The sequence below is a fragment of the Kogia breviceps genome, chromosome 10, assembly GCF_026419965.1.
Source record: "Kogia breviceps isolate mKogBre1 chromosome 10, mKogBre1 haplotype 1, whole genome shotgun sequence".
Lineage (NCBI taxonomy): Eukaryota > Metazoa > Chordata > Mammalia > Artiodactyla > Physeteridae > Kogia > Kogia breviceps.
In genome coordinates, this window is record NC_081319.1 from 61456677 (window position 1) to 61480101 (window position 23425).

At 37.8% G+C, this 23425-nt stretch overlaps 2 pseudogenes; both read right to left on the reverse strand.

Moving 5' to 3' along the window:
* LOC136791925 (UDP-N-acetylglucosamine--peptide N-acetylglucosaminyltransferase 110 kDa subunit pseudogene) overlaps nucleotides 1-23425 on the reverse strand; it is a 70889-nt pseudogene that overhangs the window by 36667 nt on the left and 10797 nt on the right.
* The window catches only part of LOC131763970 (RNA/RNP complex-1-interacting phosphatase-like), a 46107-nt pseudogene continuing 29684 nt past the window's right edge, over nucleotides 7003-23425 (reverse strand).

Genomic DNA, 23425 nt, shown 5'->3' on the forward strand with positions numbered 1-23425 from the left:
AGCTAGGTTTGGAAGGTAGACAGGAGGTAGAAAAAAGGGAAGATGGTATGAATGCCCTCATTTTACAAAGCGTGATGTTGAGAGTTTATCTGAGCAGTGTGGACATAGGAAAGAGTGTAAAGGAACTAAACTTACTTACTTAGTAAATTACAAGTTGAACAGATAACGCCTCAAATTGAGTCAGAAAATAGTCATATAAGAGTGTTACTTGGAGAAGAATTCCAAATAACAATAGTTGGACTTCCCTGGTGGCGCAGTTGTTAAGAATCTGCCTGCCAAGGCAGGGGACACGGGTTCGAGCCCTGGTCTGGAAAGATCCCACCCACATGCCGTGGAGCAATGAAGCCCGTGCGCCACAAGTACAGAGCCTGCGCTCTACTGCCTGCGAGCCACAACTACTGAGGCCACGTGCCACAACTACTGAAGCCCGCGTGCCTAGATCCTGTGCTCCACAACACGAGAAGCCACCGCAATGAAGAGTAGCCCCAGCTCTGTGCAACTAGAGAAAGGCTGTACGCAGCAAGGAAGACCCAACACAGCCAAAAATAAATTTTAAAAAATAAAAAGAGTTGACGTAAGCCTCATAAAAAAGGAAATCCAAACAGCCAGTAAACACGGAAAAGTGTACGACTTCATTAAGTATTAAGAGAAAAGTGAATCAAAACCAGTGAAACTACATGCCAATCAGATTGACAAATACATAAATAAAGTCTGGTAGTATCAGGTATTGTAGACCTGGAGTACTATGGGAATCTTCTACCCTGCTTATACTGGAATGTAAATCGACACAACTACTTTGGAAAGCATTTAGCACTCTCCGTCAAATGAAGGTATATAAAGAGCCTGTGACTCAGCAGCCCTCACCCCTGCCCTGTGTAAATGCACCAGAATAACTGGTACAGCAGGATTCATGTGCATGATTTGCATTAGCACAAACTGAAAACAAACCAAATGTCTGTTAAGAGTCAAAAAATAAATAAATTATGTGTATTCATACAGTGGGAAAATATCAAGCAATAAAACGGAATGAACTAGAGCTACAGTCAGCAATGTGGATGAATTTTTTAAACCAATGTTGAGTGAAAGAAATAAGATAGAAAAGACTCCATATACTATGATCCTCTACAAAAAGTTAGATGTTGACAAAACTAAACTCTTTTGTTAGGGATGCATGCAGGTTACAGGAAATGATTGTCGAGAAATGAGGATGGTGTTTAACCCGGAAGAGAGAAGGAGATTGTGATGACAGAAGGATATGGGGGGGTTTTGAGATGCTGACAAGTATCAATACTTACAGATTCGCGTAGTGGTTATGTAAGTATTCTCTTTTTATTTGTCACATTGACAGTTTTGTCCTGTGCACTTCTCAGTACGCATATCTTATTTTACAATTAAAAACCTGTGTAAAGAATGGGTCGCTTCTTGAGTACTGGATGTGGGAGTGGGATGAGACTATTTCATTTTAAGCCCTTCACTACTGTTTGCATTCACATGTTCATTCATTCAGCATTAATTGAACATATTCTATGTACCAGGCACGCGTTGGCCCTTTAGCAGTGGAGTCAGAGGGGAAAACGCACAGATGTCTCATCCTGCACATGACATGATATGACGGGCATATTCAGGGCATTTAGTCAGTGTTTGTGGAAAAAGAGGGGGAGCTGTGAGGCAAAGAAAAGTCATCACAAGAGGCAGTCCCTAAGCTAAGTCGTAAAGGACTCCTGAAAAACTGTTGAGTCAGCCGGTGAAAGGCAAGGATACTCAAGGCAGAGAGGACAGCAGAAGTCCAGAACCGTGAGTGTGAGAGGGGTGTGTTACGGAGCCACAGGCACAGGCTCTGGAGGATCAGTGCAGTGTCACCAGGCAGTGGCAAGTGCCCTTAAGGAGGCAGCGAGGAGGAGGAGAGCGGGTCTTAACCATCCATGTGCGTGGAGCTGGTTTCCTCAGAAAATAGCTAAGAATGGAAAAGACAAGTTCAGGTGTCATTTTAGACCACTGACGTCATTATGGATGAGGAATCTGAAGAAGCCTGGAGACAATTACGCCCCGCTCTTCTGAGGAGCAGTGTTTTTTATTTTTGAGAGGGACTTTCACGCTGCCACCTCCTCTCCTGTCCCTACTGAAAGGATTATAGGCCGGCAGAAGGGAGAACCTGGCTTAAGTAAAGTTAATCAGGTTTCTTTACTGTACAGCTTCTAGGCGCTGCTGTAGGCTACTGTAGGCTAATGTTCATTCTGGATGGTCACAGTGGGCGTATGGTACACAGCCATCCTCAAAGCTGTTTGACTCTAGAGTCCTCGTTTAACAGAAGTGTCTAACAACTGGTTCCACCAAACAGCAATTTGGTAATTTCTAGACCAGGTAATAGAAAGAAGAAAGGGGTCTGAAATAAGGTACAGATGAAGGGAGGAAATAAATTCTAATTGTATTTAGGAAATTACAAACAAGAGTTGATCTTGGGAAGTAACAAAGAAGTAGGAGGCGGAGGCTGAACCCCCATCTGTGTGACTAAGGTTGAGTGGTGGTATCATTGAGTTTGGAAATAAGGGATAAAGAACTGAATTCGGGAAAGGACTTTAGTTCCGGACATGTTGAATTTTAAAGCACCTGTAGAATTCAGGAGACAAACTGGTAGATAACTGGACATGCACATGAAGACATGGAAAGATAAAAATTTGAATGTCATCAGCACATATCAGCAGTCCTTAAAATCATGAAAATGGATGAGATTTCAGAGAATTGTGAGTACTGACAACGTTTAAGTAATAAGCAGAGAAAAAATTCTGGGAAGGAGAGAGGTGATAGAGTTTCAAGAAGGAGGAAGTAGATGAGAGTGTCATCCTTCAGAGAATGTAAGTGCCCATTGGATTTGGGCAGTTAGGACCCCAGTGACCTTCGAGCAGTTCAGTGAAGTGGTGGACAAAAAGCCAGACGGCAGTAACTTTTGAGGGTGTAGGGCTGCCTGTGGGGCCCAGGCAGGGCTAGTGAAGACAGTGGGAACAGGCTACTCTGAAGGAGTTTGGATGAAAAGAGAAAATAATTAGCAAAAAAAGAATTTTTTTAGAATGAGAAGGACTTATATTTTATATATTGAAATGAAGGAACCGATAAAGGAGATCCTGAAGATGTAGATAATAATTTCGAGAATTGGGGAAACATGGACATATGAATAAGAAAAATACCTTGCACAGTATATAAAAATCACTTGTATCCTTCGAGTTGGATGGATAGTGGTAAGTTTGGGAGGAAATAAAGGTAAGAAGAGTTAGAAGTTAAATGAGTTTATACTGATAGCCTCAGTTTTCTTGGACACAGTTTTCAGAGACACATATATACACATAATTACGGTTTTAAAATTCATAGTTACATGTTTTATTAATCACGTCTGAGAAAAGTCATTGATTTTCATTTTGTACAGCATTATCTTTTAAGGATAAGATACAATGACAACTTCCAAGCTTTTTGCGTATCAGAGCTGAAACTGAACGTATCTCCATAGTTGAATTTTTACTTCTTATTTGTAACAAGTTTATCCTTAGGAGGATATTTTCATAGTGTTTGATCACAGATGAGTTTGGGCATTGCTGTCACTCATTAATGTTAAGCATCTGTCAGGTTCTCTCCTATACTATATATTAATTTTTTTCTCCATTAAGCAAATATTTATTGACGGCCTGTGGGAATAAGATACACCTAGGTCCTCTTTCCTTGGTATATTCACAAAAGCCTCTGAAACTAAGTTTCCAAGTCAGGCCATACTACGGCCTGGCATAATAAGTTTTCATCATTAACAGTTTTTTTTGTGTTTGTGGGGTTTTTTGTTTTTATTTTTTTGAAGCAAGGATAACACACTGTCTTAACTCAGTAGTTGTCCATTGATTAATAAGTCAAAGAAGACACTGATGAAGCATGGTATTTTGAATATCCTTTCCACAGAATCGGTAATGGGCTATCCTGAAACTATGGTGAGATGATTATTTTCAGATTTTGGAGTGGCAGAGAAAACCCTATTACACGTTGAATTATCACTAGAAACATGAATTCACCCAAATAAAAACAGTGCCTCTGTCTACTGAGGTTGTCAATTTCCATCTTAACAAAAGTGAATATTTCTCCTTTAGATTAAAATCAAGAAAATCCCCTCTGTCCAGGATGCAATAATGGGGTGCACGAAAGAGGAGAAGTGAAGCTATTCCCTCTTTACACCTGAACAGTGAATTCATTCTGCTATCAAATATTTGTTACGATTCTGTTATGACCAGGTGCTTTATTGTTTAGAGATCAAGTTACTGTTCATTCTTGGTAAGTAAGAAAAATCCATGTTTTAGTACTCTGAATAGTAACTTTATATATTTTATATATATATTAAAAATAAATATATATATTATATGTAATATATATTCCACCTATTCAACAAAATTGTAATTTTCATCACCTCTTACGAATAAGGAACTGTATTTACTCTTTGGAAAGGGTTTATAGGGAATTTAAGTCTCCATATACTTTTTATATAAGACCATGGAAACCGAATTCTCAACTGGGAGCAAACAGGTTTTGCTATGAAGGTTTATGCTTGCCTGGCCTTAGAGTGGTAGGCCAGGAACTCAAGTTTTTTTCCTCTGACTTACTTTCATTGATCCCACCCTGAAAAAAATTGGAGGGAGTATTTTTTGAAATAGCTTTATCTCAGTAAACCTTTAAAATGCTTCAGGGTATGGGAAACATAACTGTCAAATTGTTCAAGCACTCTTGTTGATTTAAGTGTAATTGATCAGGAGCAATACAGGAAAGAGCTGGGGACAAAAGACAAAAGGCCCGAGGCTATTTCATGTGTTGTTTGTAGCTTATTGTACAAAACAGAGACAGTCTCATACACTCACGCAGCCAAGGTGCCCTACTGTTCTCTCCTTTCAGTAGAAATAAAAGAGAGCTAGTTTCTCAATAGCAGCATTGTATCCTTAAGTGGGTACACAGTGATATTCGAATGGTCTCTGGAGCAGAGAATAATTCTGTGGCAGCTCTGACCTCCAGTCACCGGGTTCTCTGTAACTTAGTCTTTCATGGCCAAGGACTATAATCATTATTTCGATTTATATTTAGCATCTCAAAATTGAAAGGATTCCATGGATAACAAAACAGGAAGTGATTTAATAAGTGTTTTAGTATAGATAAGATAATAAACTATAAAAATACAAATCATCAGTAAAGCTTTTTCATATTCAGAAATTAATGTAAGCATGTAAGGTGTGCATGTGTGTTTTTTTACCCATGATCATGTTTGTGTGTGTGTGAGTGTGCATTCCGCGGCTACAGGAGACATGCAGAATAATATCAGACTTGCTACTATATGAAGTACTGGTTTCTCCCAACGAACACTGCTCGCAGGGTTCGTTCCGGAAGGTGAGTACCCTACCACCACATCGCAGTCATATCTCATCACCTTCGGCAGCAATAATTTACACTTTAACCTTACATGCATGCGTATTAAATTAGTATTACTCATCAGAACTGGCTTATTAATAAAACAAGCTGAATTACCCACTGGAGAATCATATTTGGAAATTCAATGACAATTTTACAGTTTTAATAAAGGCTCAGAAATATTATTACAGAGCAGGTGGTACAGAAAACTGTGGTCACATTTGACATTCATTAATAATTGAAGTGTGGAACATGATAGGTGAAAATTGATATTGATTTCTTTCCTCTAATATTTGGAAGAGTTCTAAAAGGTAAATAAAATGGGATAACAAGATATATCAAGTCTCACTGATTTCTTTGATCACCTCCTCCCCACATATCACTCCTTCACCTACCGTGTTTTGAATAATTCAATGCCCATAGGCTTTTCCAGTTCAGTGCATTATAAAACACACTCAAGCTGGGTTTCAATCATATTAGACTGAAAGCTGAACTTTTTATGAAGGGTTATTTAAAACCAAATGCGTCTTGAGCCCAACAGCCTCTGAAACCAAACAATCCTGGGAGTTCAGTAAGGAAATGTCAACACTGTGGAGAACTTTTGCATTCAGAAAATTCAGTAATCGTATTTGATGTATGTTATGTTAACCGTATCAATATTAACAACCTTCTGCTTGATTTCAGCACTGCTTTGAGAGCTGAGTTACTACTGCTCTTGTATTTTAACTAGTTGTGAAAGCACAGAGAGAGTTGGTCTTGGGTTGAACTTGACCTGCCTCTGGGAATGCTCTTTGTTCTATCCATCTTGAAAAGCTTTATTCAAATGCATTCCTTTGCCTTCCTTCTCATCTGCAGCCCTTGGGAAAACGAAAGATGCTCAAATATAGATGTGTACACTGCAGATGCTCTGTTTGGCAATGGTGTCTTTCAGCTTCCCAATAAAAAATTATATTGCTGACCACCCATTTGTCTGAAAAGTGACTCACTTTACTGACAGATATCTGGCTTGAGATGCCAAAAGAAATAGGTCATTTCAGATTTCCTTTTTAATTTTAAATCATAGCTTTGTGTTGCAACACTACTTGTTCAAAAGTTAGATCATGAAGGTTCCTTCCTATGACCTCCAAATAATTAATCAAAATATTCTTCAATAGGCTATATAAAAAGCAAGCAGAATATTCCTAATTCTCAATCTTTCTGGGGTCATATATTTCTTGTAATTTCAAGGAAGAGAAACTCAGATGTAAAGTGTTACAACAGCCAAGCATACCAGCACTGTTATTTAAACATTCAGCAATTTTCTCTGCCAAGTCACTGTGAAACTTAGACTACTGAAAATGTCTTTTTAATTAATTTCTAAGGTTCTCCTCTTTTGAGTTAAAAAATGGTCACAATTTTATAAGTAAAATTAACGAAAAACACAAAATAGAACATCTATTTCCATTAGGCATTTTATATATATATATAAATATATATATACATAATTTTAATATTTATACATATATAAATGCACTGGGATAAATCTCCATCTTCTGTGTCAGTCGGACATAGGTCCATTTTCTTAGGAATAGGGAACTCCTTTCACAATGGAAGTGAGGAAATTGGCTGGACCATCCTTCTTGAATATAATTCCATGAAGCCACCATTTAAGGTCGTCTGGATCTTGGTTCCTTCTATCAATCTACATGCAAACAGTGTGTAGTTCATCAAATTCAGGTCTTTCTGAAGCCAGGCTAGAAATACAAAGTGAGGTGGACGACTAAGGTAACTGACCAAAAAGGAGGAGGAAGAGGAGCAAAACAATTTCCCAATTTAATTCTTTTCCCATATTCTCTGTGCTTTACAAGGGAAAAAAATATGTGGGTCTGAGTTCCTCTCATTCTTAGCCATTGTTGGTTCAAAGTCTGAGAAAAAATAAAAAGTAAAAACGAAAATATGGAGTCCAGAATTCTGTTAGCTCTCTTGCATAGCCCAATGTTTTCAATCTAAACAAGTAAACACTAAAAACATATTTTAGCAATCCAGGAAACACACTAACCTCAGTCAAAGCAAAAGAAGGCTTATGGCTTACCAAATGATAGTGGCTGTCTACAAGAGAGAGAAAGAGAATACTCCAAAATTCTATCTGACTTGGCAGAGCTCAGCACAGCTACTATACTTCTTTCCTAAAATCAAGGCATAAAGAAATTGAATAAAACTTGCCAAAATGTCACCCGCTGCCTCCAGAAGCAGATTAAAGAGGGGAGTGTCCAGAAATCAGGATGAAGAAAACTACTTAGAGAAGCCCCTTCTCCTATCAGTGGACCACCAGGGATTATCTGGGTAATAAAACGATAATAGGCCTTTTTGTCATCGTCTTTTTATAATTTATACATTTAAATTTCAGTTAACATTTTAAAAATATCCAATCAGAATGACAGGCATTTCCAGAAGTATCAGTTTTTTTAATCCTCACCCTTTTACAAATGTGAAAACTGAGGCTCAGTATAGCTGTTAAGGAATTTTCCTAAATCACTGAAGCTGTGAATTTGGGACCTAAGTCTAAATCAGGTTCTCATTTTATCTTGGCTAGCTTCTTAAAATTCTGTTTAGGGACACGGGGAGGGGGAAGGGTAATCTGGGACGAAGTGAGAGAGTGGCATGGAAATATATACACTGCCAAATGTAAAATAGATAGCTAGTGGGAAGAAGCCAAATACCACAGGGAGATCAGCTCAGGGCTTTCTGACCACCTAGAGTGGTGGGATAGGGAGGGTGGGAGTGAGACGCAAAAAGGAGGGGATATGGGGATATATATATATATACATACAGCTGATGCACTGTTATACAGCAGAGTCTAACACAACATTGTAAAGCAATTATACTCCAATAAAGATGTTAAAAAATATATAAGAAAGTTATACCATAAAATAGATACAGTGATAATATATCTGAGAGATGGCATTATGGCTGCTTTTAATCTATTTTTTGATTTATTTTTTATTTATTTATTTTTTGCGGTACGCGGGCCTCTCACTGTTGAGGCCTCTATGCGCAGGCTCAGCGGCCATGGCTCAAGGGCCCAGCCGCTTCGCGGCATATGGGATCTTCCCGGACCGGGGCACGAACCCGTGTCCCCTGCATTGGCAGGCGGACGCTCAACCACTGCGCCACCAGGGAAGCCCTGGATTATTTGATTACATGACTTCTCTATAAAGAATATGAATCTGTTGTGTAATAAAACTTACTAAAAAAAACCAAAACTAAACAATTTGTTTAGTAAGAGAGGATAGAATGAAGGTTTGAGCATAGAAATCATCTAGAAATCACTGAAGATACTGCGCCTGTACTGCAGTTTCATCTGTAGTGGGTTTGGCTTACATTCTTAGATTTAGTTTTATTTCTATACAACTATCAAAGAAGGAGAAAGAAGTTGGGTAATATTTGCATTTGCAACTAATCAAAGCAGAATTGCTTTTAGCTTTAACAAAAGGATCGTTTTGTGATCTCAGATTGACATCTTTATTCTTTAATGGAGCATAAATAACATTTATTGTCTAAGATTATTTGCAATAAACAAGACTGCTTACTGTTTACCACCTAGCAGATGACTATTTGTAAGTCTCACTGAGTATGCTAAAAGCTTATACTGAGCTTTCATTTTACCAGAGTGAATTTAAATTAACTTCAGCAGCCAGAATTAATGTAACCGGGTAAATGATGCAAAGATATTCCACAGGGTATTCTGTTTTAATTAGAGATAGAAAATGTGAGTCATTAGAGGTTTTTTAAAATGTTGCATTCTATTACTTTCTCATATTTTAAATCTAGGAATATAGATGAAAACTAAAAGGTGTTAGCCACTTTAGTTCAGTTTTTAATGTATATCAGCTCTGAATTTATACTGAGTGAATAGAGAAGAGTCTGAATGAAGAACATAATCTGGAGGCATTCAGGTACAAGTCATAAATTTTATTAGAAGTTAAGTATCTGTTAATTAGCAGGCAGCTATATAACTTAACTATAAAGCCACTACAATTCAAACATCATAGCATTACTACATGAATGAACACATATACAAATTAAACAGAAAATATCCACAAATAGTTCTAAGTATGTCTGGAAGTTTGATTGTGATAAAGTCAAGTTATAATCTTTAAAATTGATGCCTAGAAAACTACACACCCATTGAAAACTAAAGTCTGTACCTCACACTACATACCAAAATAAATTACACCACTTGCACATATAAGAAGCTTGCAAGTTGCCACTTTACCCTAACAAGATGTGTCTTTTACAAATGTTTTCTCCCACTCTGTGGCTTGTCTTTTCATTATCTTGATAGTGATTTTCACAGAGCAGAACTTTTCTATTTTACTGAAGTCTAGCTTATCAATTCTTTCTTTCATGGAGTGTGCCGTTGGTGTTATATTTTAAAAGTCACTGCCATACCCAAGGTCATCTAGGTTTTCTCCCATGTTATCTTCTGGGAGTTTTACAGTTAGGTCTGTGTTTCATTTTGAGTTAATTTTTATGAAGGATATAAAGTCTATATCTAATTTCTTTTTACTATGGATATCCAGTTGTTTCAGCACTATTTGATGAAAAGACTATCTTTGCTCCATTGTATTGCCTTTGTTCTTTTGCCAAAGATCAGTTGACTTTATTTATGCGGGTCTATTTTGGGGCTCTTTATTCTGTTCCATTGATCTATTTGTTCTTTCACCAATACCACCCTGTCTTGATTACTGCACCTTCTTAATAAGTCTTCAAGCTGGGTAGTGCCATTCCTTCAACTTCGTCCTTCTTCAGTGAGGTGACAGCTATTCTGGGTCTCTTGCCTCTTCATATGGACTTTAGAATCAGTTTGCCAATATCCATAAAATAACTTGCTGGGATTTTGATTAGGATCGCACTAAATTTCTGTAGATTAAGTCAGAAAGAACTGACATTTTTATAATACCGAGTCTTTCTATTCATGAAAATGCAGTACCTGTCCATTTATTTAGATATTCTTTGACTTCATTCATCACGGTTTTGTAGTTTTCCCCCTCTAGAGGTTGTACTTATTTTATTAGATTTATACTGAAGTATTACATTTTTGGCAGTGCTATTGTAAATAACATGGGTTTTTTTTAACCTATTCCACTTGTTCATTATTGGTATATAGGAAAGCAATTGCCTTTTGTATATTAACCTTGGACCCTGCAACCTTGCTGTAATTACTTATTAGTTACAGGAGTTTTGGGTCAACTCTTTAAGATTTTCTACATAGATGATCATGTCACCTGTGAACAAAGACAGCTTTATGTCTTCCTTCTCAATCTGTACACCTTCTATTTCCTTTTCTTGCCTTGTTGCATTAGCAAGGACTTGCAGCACAATACTGAAAAGTTATAATAAAGGAGGACATCCTTGCCTTGTGCTTAATCTTAGGGGGAAAGCACTGAGTTTCTCTCCACTAAGTATGATGTTAGCTATTGGTGTTTTTGTAGATCGTATTTATCAAATTAAGAAAGTCCCTCTCTATTCCTAGTTTATGGAGAGTTTTTCTCATGAGTGCACGCTGGGTTTTGTTAAATGCTTCTTCAGCATGTATTTATATATATTTTTTTCCTTTTTTTTTTGTCTTGGTTGGATTATATTAATTTTCAAATGTTGAAGCAGGCTTACATACCTGACACAAATCCCATTTGGTCATGGTATATAACTGTTTGTATACTTTTTTGCCTTCAATTTGCTAACATTTTGTTGAGAATCTCTGACATAATTTTTATCACATTTGTACTATAAAACGTTTGGGATTCTAATGAATTTAAGCTATTAATTAGTCTTATCAAATTGTGTTTTTTATTCAAAGATACACCATAGCAGAACCCTGAGGGAATGGATGGTGAATGGTAAGGCCTGAATTTACACTTCTTTTATTCTTTATACCCTGAACCCGTCTCTCAACAAGTGTTTACGGTTGATGTTTATTTTTTTTTGAAATTAGACATAGCTCACTCCATTCATTCATTCAACAGATTCTACAGCAGAAGGGAGGCTTCTAAGGATGTAGGGTGTATTAGTGGGGCTGCAGGTTATTACAGGGAATCCAAGCAAGGCCTCCTAATGGAGACGGTGATGTTTGAGAAAATATCTAAAAAAGTGAGTGGATGAGTACTGTAGATAGTAAAGAGAACAGCAATTCAGGTAAAGGGAACAGGAAGTGAAAATGTCTGCCTACTATACTTGTTGAACATCAAGGACTAAAGAATATAAGGTGTTTGGAAAAGACTGAGCAAGGAGTAAGGGTGAAGGAGATGATATCAAATGTATAATGTGGATGGTAATCATGTAGCTACTTTGCAGCATTTTAAGAACTTCAGCTTCAACTATGATGAAGGGGAAGACACTGAAGTCACATAATTCTTCTGACTTAGATTCTCAAAGGGTTCTCCTGCCACTGTGTTAAGGACACAATTCAGAGGGATAATAATTAAGATGACAGACAACAAAATTTTAATCCTGAGTGGTAACAGTGGAAAAATCGAGAAACTGTGAAATTCTAGTTCTATCTCAAAGATAGGGCTGACACATTTTGCTTCTGTATTGGATGTGAAAGGAGAGAGAAAGAAAAATGTGAAAGATGAATCACATTTTGTAACTGAGCACCAGGAAGAGTGGAGCTGCCCTTTTCTGTTTTGGAGAGTCTACAGGAAAAGCATGAGTGACGATGTGTGTATTTGATTGCAAGGTATATATAAGTTTGGGATGTCTATTAAACGACAAAACAGAGATATTCTGTTAGTAACCAGTCTTGTTAGGTGGACCCACTCCATAAAGGACAACCATCAACCTACCTAATCTGCTCAATTTGAAGATCCATAAAGGACTTTGGGGCATTAGTGTGAAGAGAGCTTCCTTTTGCATTTGTGTATATGTGTGTTATTTCCTTTGACACTGTGGTTAGGCTAAAGTAGCACTATTCTGGGCTTTCATCTTTGGCAACTTTTTTCTCAACAAGAAGCTTTTTTATTGGGTTGACGCCAAATGAGTATTTGCCTGGTTCTTCCTGTCCTGATTCTTTAACTATTTTCCTAGTTTGGACAGCCACAGATTTGATTAGTATTTGTTAATTTCACCCTTGAACCTGGACACACTTGAAGTGAAGTGAACTCCCACCGCACTGATGGTGGACTCCATCTGAGCATGCTCAAAAGAGCACAGAAGGTTGTCCACGGGGAAGGTACTATCAGAGGCTGATTGACAGTATCTGTGTTGTAGACCAGCTTAAGGGCAAACACATACAGTTCTTACGCTTTCCTGCTCCTGATAATAGGCAATGGCAGGCTCTGGATCACAATGTTTGAACCCAGCAGCAATAGTGTTGCACTATATGTGGCGTGACTATGATAAGGGGTATATATCTTATCTAGCATGTATCTTCTTTTTTATGCTACACAAATACAAGGCTGTCACTTTCTGAGACAATAAACTTTCTCTGGATGTGACAGATTCAAGGCAGATGCCAAGTTAGAAACATTTCTGAATTAGGTGATTTGGGTTCCTTGACCAGGTTAAAAAAAACAAAACAAATCTGTTTTTCTTCTTGGTTTCACATTTAAACAATATGAGTTAGTCTAAACTATATGACCAAAAAATAGAACTACTAAAATAACAGGCTCTTATCATTATTATTCTGATATAAGAAATAATAGAGGGATATTGTTTTACTAATAATTACCAGCATTTAGTAACGACAAGCCAAACATTCACCCTTTAGGAAATTTGTGAACTCTTTCATTTCTTACAATAACTCTGTCAGATTGGTACCAGTATTTATCACCATTGATGAAGAAACTCAGTTTCAGAGGAAGAAACTGAGGCACAGAGAAGTTAAATGTAATTTGTCCATAGTCGCCCTAGCTGCTATGCTAGTCTGCTTCATCAACTACTATCGCCACTAATCATTAACAAGCCCAGATTGCAATGCTTGAAATGCAAGTCTGAGCCCAAATCTGAGAACCCTAAACCATGTGATCACTAAAAATACTGAGTATCAATTCTGACCCTTATGAGTTTCCATTTAAAATAATAGGTCCTATTAGGAATAAGTGTACAAATGGCATTCTAGGAGGGAATATATCCAACAGGTGTTTTAAATTCCTTTAGTGGCAGCAAAGGAGTATGAGGGCATTTCCTGCAATACTAAATGAGCTGATTTGCTTTTGGTGGGTAAACACTGAACTTTGTTTACAAAACTTAACCTGAAAGTATTTTCTAAATATCCTGCTATTACTCTAAGTTAGCCTTGTTATCACCTTTAAGAAACAAGAATGGTAAGACACAGTCTCAGTTAGTTTAGTATAGTATGGATAAATCATTTGCAGTCTTGGGGAAACTTGTACCTTAACGAGTGTCTTCAATTTGGGAAAGACATGAATTCAGAATTGCCATTCTCTATGCATAATATTGCCATCTAAACTAATTCCAGCAAAAGAAAGCTATAGTCAGGTAGATCCTTTCATAAAGTGATGCAGTCACTCAGGAATACTTTATAACCTAAAACGACTGGACAGTCAGTAACCAATGAATTATCCTAATGCTGATTCATCTGAGAGGTCCTTTATTCCAATGATTTTTGCTGCTATCCTTCTCTTTTCCTTTTGGGATTAAGAACTATGCATAAAGTCTTACTTACTCTAAGGTTCACCTTGTACCTCTCCTGTCATACAACTCATCACTTTCCCCATCATATGCCACCAAATGCCAAAAAGAAATCTGAGTACTCTGCGGTCATGGCACAGGTATTTCTAAAGAGATGAACACCTGTTCAAAAATCACTATTCCGAGAATAAATATATGGGGAAATGAACTGGGGACATGACTGGAATCAACTGAATCTGTGAGAGGCCAGCAGGGCAGATATATGTGTCTGTATGTGCCTTAAAGAATAATGTTCTCTATGAGAAAAAATGCTTTATTGCCCCAAACTTTAATCCAATTAATATCTGGGAATATATTTCAAGACCACTTGTACATATGTATATGTACATAATGTTAGCATTTTATATTATCTGTGTTATGTTCTCCCTTCTATTCATGGGAATATGTTGCCTTTAAAATTTAACCGTTCTTGTTGATTTTGTACATGGATGAAGGTTCACACAGTAAGATAATTTCAAGGATTTCTTTCTCCAATACCATTGATATGAATTCCTATTACTTAATTTCTTTCTTTTTTTTTTTTTTTTGGTACGCGGGCCTCTCAATGTTGTGGCTTCTCCCGTTGTAGAGCACAACTCTGGATGCGCAGGCTCAACGGCCATGGCTCACGGGCCCAGCCGCTCCGCGGCATGTGGGATCTTCCCGGACCAGCGCACAAACTCGTGTGCCCTGCGTCCGGAGGCGGACTCTCAACACCTGCACCACCAGGGAAGCCCCTTAATTTCTTTTTGATGGACTTTCAGATGACAGTGCAAGATAGTTCTGCCAATGGAAATCAGAGGACTACCAAATATGGAAAAGACTTTGGAACACTTACAGTGTGTTTTCATGGTCTGCATCAGAGTTCTACAGAAGGCTTTGGGCTGAATTGGCAGTGAAAGGAGAATGGAAAGTTAGTGTATCAGTTACTTTTCAATGTGGTATTTTTTCTTTTCTACTATTCTACTATGTATTAGAAATTATGTAAAAATCAGGAGAGGAGAAATGGTTAAGAAAAAATATAATCTGTCATGTTAAAAACATTCGGCACTTACCTAGACTCACTGGTAACATGAGAGAACATGAGAGCTGGCTTGTGAGAGCTGACCTTGTTCCATTTCCCTCACTGTATTGATGAAAAGCTTTGAGGCTCAAAGAAGGAAGTGACCCTGCCAGAATCATACCATGAATCAGTGATGAAAGGGAGACTCCTTGGCTTCTGTAGAGCCATGCCTCTGTGCACAAGGTATTAAAGAAGCATTAATTAAATGCCCCTTTACCTAACAACGTGGAGCTTAATCATAGGGTTTGGGCTTCTTGTCTCCTTTTCTTTTGCTTTCTCTTTTACATCCTTGGGGGCCTTAGGTTTTTTTTTTTTTTTTTCTTTTTTTTGTCTCCCTTGGGAGAGAGGCTATGAACATTTTGACGATTGGATCATTTTATAGGTGTTTGTAATAACAGCACTTGAGTTATAGGCTCCCAATAGGTATTTATTGAAGTTAAGTTCATGTACAGGGTGAATTTGTTAGTTTATATTTGTAAAACTAGGTGAGAAGAAAAAGAAAACTTTATTGAAAGATTTAAGCTACTACATAGGCTATCATTTTTTGAGTATCCTACTCTCTCCCCCAACTCCTCAACCCATACCAAAGGGAACAAGAAAATGAGAAGACAGGATCTGACTGACATATCAAGACAAATTCAAAGCAGGGTGAATCCTTAAGGGAGAAAAGATTGCTCTCAGCATTGAAAAAAGATATGGAAAACTACACTTGAATCTACTATTATCAGTTGCCTCTAGGGAGGGGATAGAAATTGTGAGAGGAACACAGCACTAAATAGAATGCTTGCCTTGTGCTAGGTTTACTTCCTTCGTACTTGATTTTTTTTTTAATGAGCATATTTTACTTTAAAATTTACAAAAAGATTTAAAAATAAAGGAACACTGAATATAAAAAGAATCAAAGAGTGAGTGCACACCCCATGTTAATAGAGGGTGTTGGATCTGATGATGATTTATTAGTTATACATTTGGGCTTTAGTGCCAAGAAGACCTTGGTTGGAATCCTGCCTCCTCCCTGGGGCCTTGGGCCAGGCCCTTCTCTCTAAACAGCAGGCATAAAAATAACTTCCTAAATTGATATGTAAATCAAGAGGTAATACTTGTAAAGGGTTTAACACAGCACCTGGTATGTGCTGAGTGCTCAATTATTAGAGTGAAGTAAGAAAAGTATCTACTGGGTACATACTGAGCAGTAGATGGGGCTATGAATTGGCTTTCCTGTACTGGCAGGGCAGCAGGAGAGGACCGAGGGCCTCCAGAGCTCATTTTTTGGGGACCAAAATCTGGCAAGAGTGTGCACTGAATATACTAGCCATGTGAGGCCACAAGTTTTGCTCTGCAGATTGATGCCAAAAACTCGGCCTCTGTGCCCTGGTACCAAATCAAATCTCAGAGACAGAGTTTTAGGTGAAGTAGAAAAGAATAGCGTTATTGCTTTGCCAGGCAAAAGGGGAACACAGCAGGCTTGTGCCTGTCAAAATTGTGTGTCCCCGGGGGCCTTAGTTTTTAGTTGCTCTCTTGAACTGGATTTACAAGACATTTATTTACACTAGCCCTTATTTTTTTGGATTGTAGGCTGAATTTTTAAGAAGTTGGGGAAGGGGCTTCCCTGGTGGCGCAGTGGTTGAGAGTCCGCCTGCTGATGCAGGGGACACGGGTTTGTGCCCTGGTCCGGGAAGATCCCACATGCTGCGGAGTGGCTGGGCCCGTGAGCCTGCGCTTCCAGAGCATGTGCTCTGTAATGGGAGAGGCCACAACAGTGAGAAGCCCACATACTGCAAAAAAAAAAAAAAAAAAAAAAGAAGAAGTTGGGGAAGGATACTGAACTGCCAAAAGTTAACAGATTATTGGCAAGGATATAAAAATAATTATAATGCCAATTTCCCTGGGTATTCCCTGTGTACTTTAGGGGTAAAAACAGTATTTGTAAAGTGATTTCAAAATGTGCAAATATTACCTGTGGGACATAACCTACTGGTTAAGAGCACTAACTCTGAAATTAATTTGCCTGGATCTTTTTTCCCCAGCCCCACCACTTATTAGTGGTGGGACTTCAGAAGTGGTACTTCTTTGTGTTTCACTTCCTCTTTGAAAAACAAGGGCTTAATAACCTCACCCATTTTACAGAGTTGTGGTGCAGAGTTAATACATGTAGAGTGGTTAGGAACCCATGCCACTCTTAAGTCTTTTAAAATCAATATTACTATTGTTGTTACTACTATTATTATTTTGTTAGCTGTCCTTGAAAAAGTTTGCCAGCAATGCTCACTTGCTTTTCTTTTTGTTGTATATTCTCTACATCCCACTTAAGCGTTCCACCAAACCCTAAGAGGCTTTTTTTTCAGATATTTTACACGTCTTTACTTGCTTTTCACAGCAAAAGTAAAAGGAGTGTGGCTGCCCTTGATCGAACAAACCAAAACTTTGGTTTTCTCCCATTCATACACATTGGTGAACAGATGTGAAAAAACGACTCCATGGGGCTTTCAGTCTGGAGCCAAACATCCAGGCTCTGTGTAACTCGACACTAGTATGCACACATGTTGGTCCCTTAGGACCCAAAAGAATCTCAACTAATCCCATCATTATTTCAGGAATATGAAGAATGCTTTTTGTGAAGTAGTTGAACATAACAGAAATACAAGAAAAGGCAGAGGTGTTTCATATCACAACTTTTTGAGACATGCTCAGAGCTTTAAGATGTAGCTGACAATTGCCCCATCAGCTAATGTTTTCAAAGTCACCATAGATTTCACCATAAATACATTTTTTCAGCAATGGCAATAACGCGATGACTATACTGCTCAATTCCTCAGAGTCAGCATTAAATATATTAAAAGGGTAAATTAAAATATCTGTCTGATTGCTTCTGACATAGCCCCGAGATCTTTTTTTTCTGTACTCCATCAATTATAATGTGGAACATTAAGACAAATTATTTCTAAACACTAACAAGGAACGTAGCAACAAGTGGCAGACAATCAAGGGGCATTTTGCCATAGCATGGTGCTTATTTTGTTACAAGCAGGAATGCAAACCCAACGGATGTAATTTAGAGGAAACTCTGTCCTGTCTATTCTCTAGGAACTAGAACAAGGAGACTGAGAGGTGATTCTGGGTAAATACCAACACCAGCCATCATTAAGAGCGAACTCAAATAACTCCAAATAGGCTCCAGACACGCAGGCTCAGCGGCCATGGCTCACGGGCCCAGCCGCTCTGCGGCATGTGGGATCTTCCCGGACTGGGGCACGAACCCGTGTCCCCTGCATCGGCAGGCAGACTCTCAACCACTGCGCCACCAGGGAAGCCCAACTCACATTCTTTACACAGTCAACAGACCTCGAGTGATTACTACATGCCAGACACAGTTCTAAGACGCAGATTAAGGGATAAGAAAGGTAACAACCTCTGTCACTGTGGGGCTTGAGTTGTTTGGGAAGAAGTTCCTCTAAATGCAAAGAGACACCAAAGATAATATTTGTTTTTATTATTATTCTGTGAAAGAAGTAAGGTAATCTGATAAATTGGGACTAAGGCTAGTAGGACAATCAAGGAAAAATATCTTTAAGAGATGAGTGCCAAAGAATAGAAAGGAATCATTTATGGAAAATTTTTCTGGATATAATATTTCCAAAACATGGGAACAACAAATACAAAGGCCCTGAGGCAAGATGAAACTTAACTACAATCAAGGAACAAAAAGAACCTAAAAGGTTAGGTCAGGAGATAACCCCACAAATTTACACCAGCTGGTCCCTAACTTCAAGTCTACGTGGATATATTCTTGAGGTGAGTTAGACATATATAATATCCAAAAATTAAAAAAAAGTTGACTCCAAAACTACTCTGGAAATTCTGAGTGAGACTCTTTACAGAGGCACAACCATATTAAAGATCACAGATATCATTCTCCAAACTCCACTCTGGCCATCACTTGCAGGCATTTAATGGGGGTGTTTCATATCCTCTCTAAAATATTGGGCAGGAAGAACAAACATCCTAGCATGTCTGCACCGTGCACCTAGTGTCTCACAATTGAAGAGTAGCTGGAGCTCACGCTGCTGATGGCTTTGCCGGGTTTTTTTTTTTTTTTTACCTTTTATTAAGAGTCCCATCTCTTTTAAGAACTGGGATATATTTTTTGAGGGAAATAGACTATAGGAAAATTCAACTGACAGAGGTCATACTGTACTTGACTTTTCTGTTCTTTGCTACATTTATTTGTTGAGACAAATGTCTCTTCTTAGCCTTTTTAAAAATGGCTCTGTTAAATATAATGGACACAAAGTACACTGCACATACTTAAAGAACACAGTATAAGTTCTGAAATGTGCATATACCCATGGACCTGCCAACACAATCAAGAAAAGGTACATATCCATCACTTGCAAGTGTTTTTATGCCTCATTCATAAAGCCCCTTTTTTACCCTCACATTCCACCCCTCTACATTCCCAAGTGACCACTGATATGCTTTCTATCGTTAGAGATGTATTTGCATTTTTCTAGAAATTTATATAAATGGATTCACACAGTGAGGACTCTTTTATCTAGCTTCTTTCACACAATGTAATTATTTTGAGAGTAATTCATATTTTTGTGGGTATCAATAGTTTATCACTTTGCCTTGCTGAGTAGTGTTTCACTGTATGAGTATACCACAGTACGTTTATTCATTAGCCTGTTGATGGGTGCTGGAGGTTGTTACAATTCTATTAAAAATGACGATGCTATGATGATCCATGTACAAGTTTTTGTATGAACATATGCTTTCATTTTTCTTGCATAAATATCTAGGTGCAGAAAGGCTGGATCATACGGTAGGTGTATGTTCAACTTTTAAAGAAACAGCCAAACCGTTGACTGAAGTGACTGTACCATTTTCCTTCCCACTAGCAGTGTAAAAGACTTCCAGTTCCTACACTGCCTCACCAATACTTGGTGTGGATGGACTTTTCTAATTTGAGCCATTCAATAGGTGTGTAGTAGTATCTCCTGGGGCTTTCATTTTCATTTAGCTAATAATGGATTACATTGAGCAACTTCATGTGCTTATTTGCATCTGTACACCTCCTTGGCAGAATCTCTTTTTAAATATTTTTACCCATATTGTTAACTTAAAAAAATTTTTCTAATTACTGAGTTTTGAAAGTTCTATACGTGTTAGAGACACAAGTCTTTTCAGGTATATAATTTGTAAATATTTTCTTCCAACCTGTGGCTTTTCTTTTATTAATAATGCTTCCAAAGATGAAACCAAATTTATCACTTCTTTTCTTTTATGGATCTTGTTTTTGGTGTCATCTCTAGGAAATCTTTGCTTAACCCAAGGTCAAAAAGATTTTGTCCAAGTTTCTTTTCGTTTTTTTTTTTTTTGGCGGTACGCGGGCCTCTCACTGTTGTGACCTCTCCAATTGCGGAGCACAGGCTATGGACGCGTAGGCTCAGCGGCCATGGCTCACGGGCCTAGCCGCTCTGCGGGATGTGGGATCTCCCCGTACCGGGGCACAAACCCATGTCCCCTGCATCGGCAGGCGGACTCTCAACCACTGTGCCACCAGGGAAGCCCTGTCCAAGTTTTAGAGATTTATGTTTTTACCTTCATTTAGTTAATTCTTTATATGGTGTGAAGTATGGATCAAAGGTCATACTTTTGCATATGGCTATCTATGCACAATATCTGTGTGCTATATGCTTCCAGCACCATTTGTCAAGAAGACTATCGTCTCTCCTCAAAATTGGCTTTGCAGCTCTGTTGAAAACTCAATTGTCCTAATACATGTGGATATGTTTCTGGGATCTACATTCTATGTGATTGACTTATTATATCTGACTCTTGGTTATAATATATTCTTCCACTGATTTCTTTTCACTTTGCTCATGTAAATAGTCTCCCAGTAATATAGCCTTACCATTTTACTGGACATACCTAGGTATACCTGAAATGCATTTGATAAATCGATGGAACTTGCACTCAAACTAGGGTTACTTTCCAAAAACACTGAAAATGTTGAGGTGTAAAAACGATGTCTTCTATAGTCTTCCTGCCTCAACCAAGTGTATGTTAACACATCCCCACGAGGTATTTTGCATGTGTATGGCGCTGTAGAGTCTGGGGATTATGAGAGTGGTATGTACTGTCTATCCCAAAAGATCATCATAGGACACAAAGGAAACATTAAGGAAATAGATAGGAATAGTCAAATGCCAAATGTTCAAATACTTCTCATGTGTTTTTAATATTTACATTGAGATAAATAAGCAAATTATTATAAAATAAAATACAAAAATTAGAGAATGTTTCAAAATGCTCTTTCTTTGCCAGTTGCAACAAGATACTAGGAGTAAATAGAGGAATTTTCTGGAACCAGCTTGTTTTTCCTTTTTTTATCACCATTGAGTGATGGGGTTGTGTTTTATTCAGTCTATTGTACATGTGGTTGTGAATAACATGGAACTTCTCTCAGAAAGAGAAATGAGCAAAGAATATATGCTGTCAACTTGCCTAAAACATTTTTTCATGTTCTGACTCATTTTTCTTTGTATTGGCATTTCAAGGGATTTTGTTTTTTAATTTGACTATTAAGAAACCTTGATAACTTCAGTGAAATCCCATGAATATAAACAACTGTAATGGAAAATGAAAAGATGATAATAGCAACCAGCACTGTGATATTTCTTGTCAGTGTCCTTTACTATTTAGAATAGTAACAAACCCCATATTAATTTGACTTTTTGAACTTTGGCCTTTACTTTGGTGGAAGAAGTTCCTTTCACTTTGCTTATTATCTGTTTGCAATTTAAAACAATTAATGACCATACTTTGATATGATCATCTTAGAGTTGTATCGAGGGAGGATAGTTATGCAACTTCTTCTATATCTATGGGTTCAAGGAAGTTTAAAGGCTTGATATTTGAAGCCTGTGGAATGTAGCCTCCTTTCCCAGAGGGAAATTAACATGTACATGTACTTAATGTAGGTTAAAATAAAGCAACACCTGTTCATAGAGGCACCTTCTATTCCAGGCATGTTTAGGTATAGGGAAAGGGAACAAGAGCTATAAAACATAATTCTTGTCTATAAGGAGTTTACAGTTTAGGGGGGTTGAGGGCACTCAATGACTCAACGAGGATGAGCCTGATGCAGGTGGCTACAAGGTCACCTTGGATAAACTCTGCTTTAGGAAAGACCAGCCTACTCTTATTCCATTAAACTCTTTAATGCAGTGTCCAATAAACCTGAATATCAAGCTCAAATGCCACTTTAGAAATGTTTCCTGGGGGGCTAACAGCCAACAAGTTAATATGATTGCTACACACTTGACACAACTCACCAGAGGTCTTGAATTTGGTGAGCATATTGACCTCCTTTAAGAAAGGTCACCATTTAAATGTCGAATGCTGAGTTCTAAGAGAATGAAGTAAGTAATAAGTGATATTCAGGTTCAGAGGTGGAAGAGAAAAGAGGTCTCACTTTGAGTAGAACATTGTGTTGGATTCTCCAAAGTGGCAAACAATAAGGAGAACACTAACCAACTAAGACTCTGAAGAAGTTGAGAATTAAGATGAAAGCCTAAGATGGAGGTCAAAATGTCCCCTAGATTTAAGACTACACTTAGGCTGAAAGGGAAACTATTGAAAAAGATGTAGAAAATGCTAAATATTTCACAAAAAATTTATTAGAATAAAACAACTTAGCAAAGTTTGTTTGCAGAATAGGAAATCAACATATACGCATCACTTGCATTTCTGCACATTAACAAATGAACAATCCGAAAAAGAAATTAGTAGAACAATTCCATTTACAATAGCATCAAAAAGAATAAAATACTTAGGAATAAGCTTAACCAAAGACATGAAAGACTTGTACACTGAAAACTACAGCGTTACTGAAAGAAATTAAGGAAGACATAAATCAATGGAAAGACATCCCATGTTCATGAACTATTGTTAAAATGTCCATATTACACAAAGCTACCTACAGATTTAAGGCAATGCCTATCAAAATCCCCTATTTTTGCAGAAATAGAAGAAACGACTCCAAAATTGATATGTAACCACAAAGGACTCTCAATAACCAAAGCAAACTTGAAGACCTCACACTTTCTTTGGAAATGAAGTCTTCTTGTTATTGTGGGTTAAAAATCCAAACTCCTAAAAGTCCATAAATTATCCTCCTACATTTACATTTTGGTTCATTCTCAGTGACAAGGCTTTCAGTGCCTGAGTGGCATTGAGGGCTCCTTCAATATCTGTAGCTTGGACATC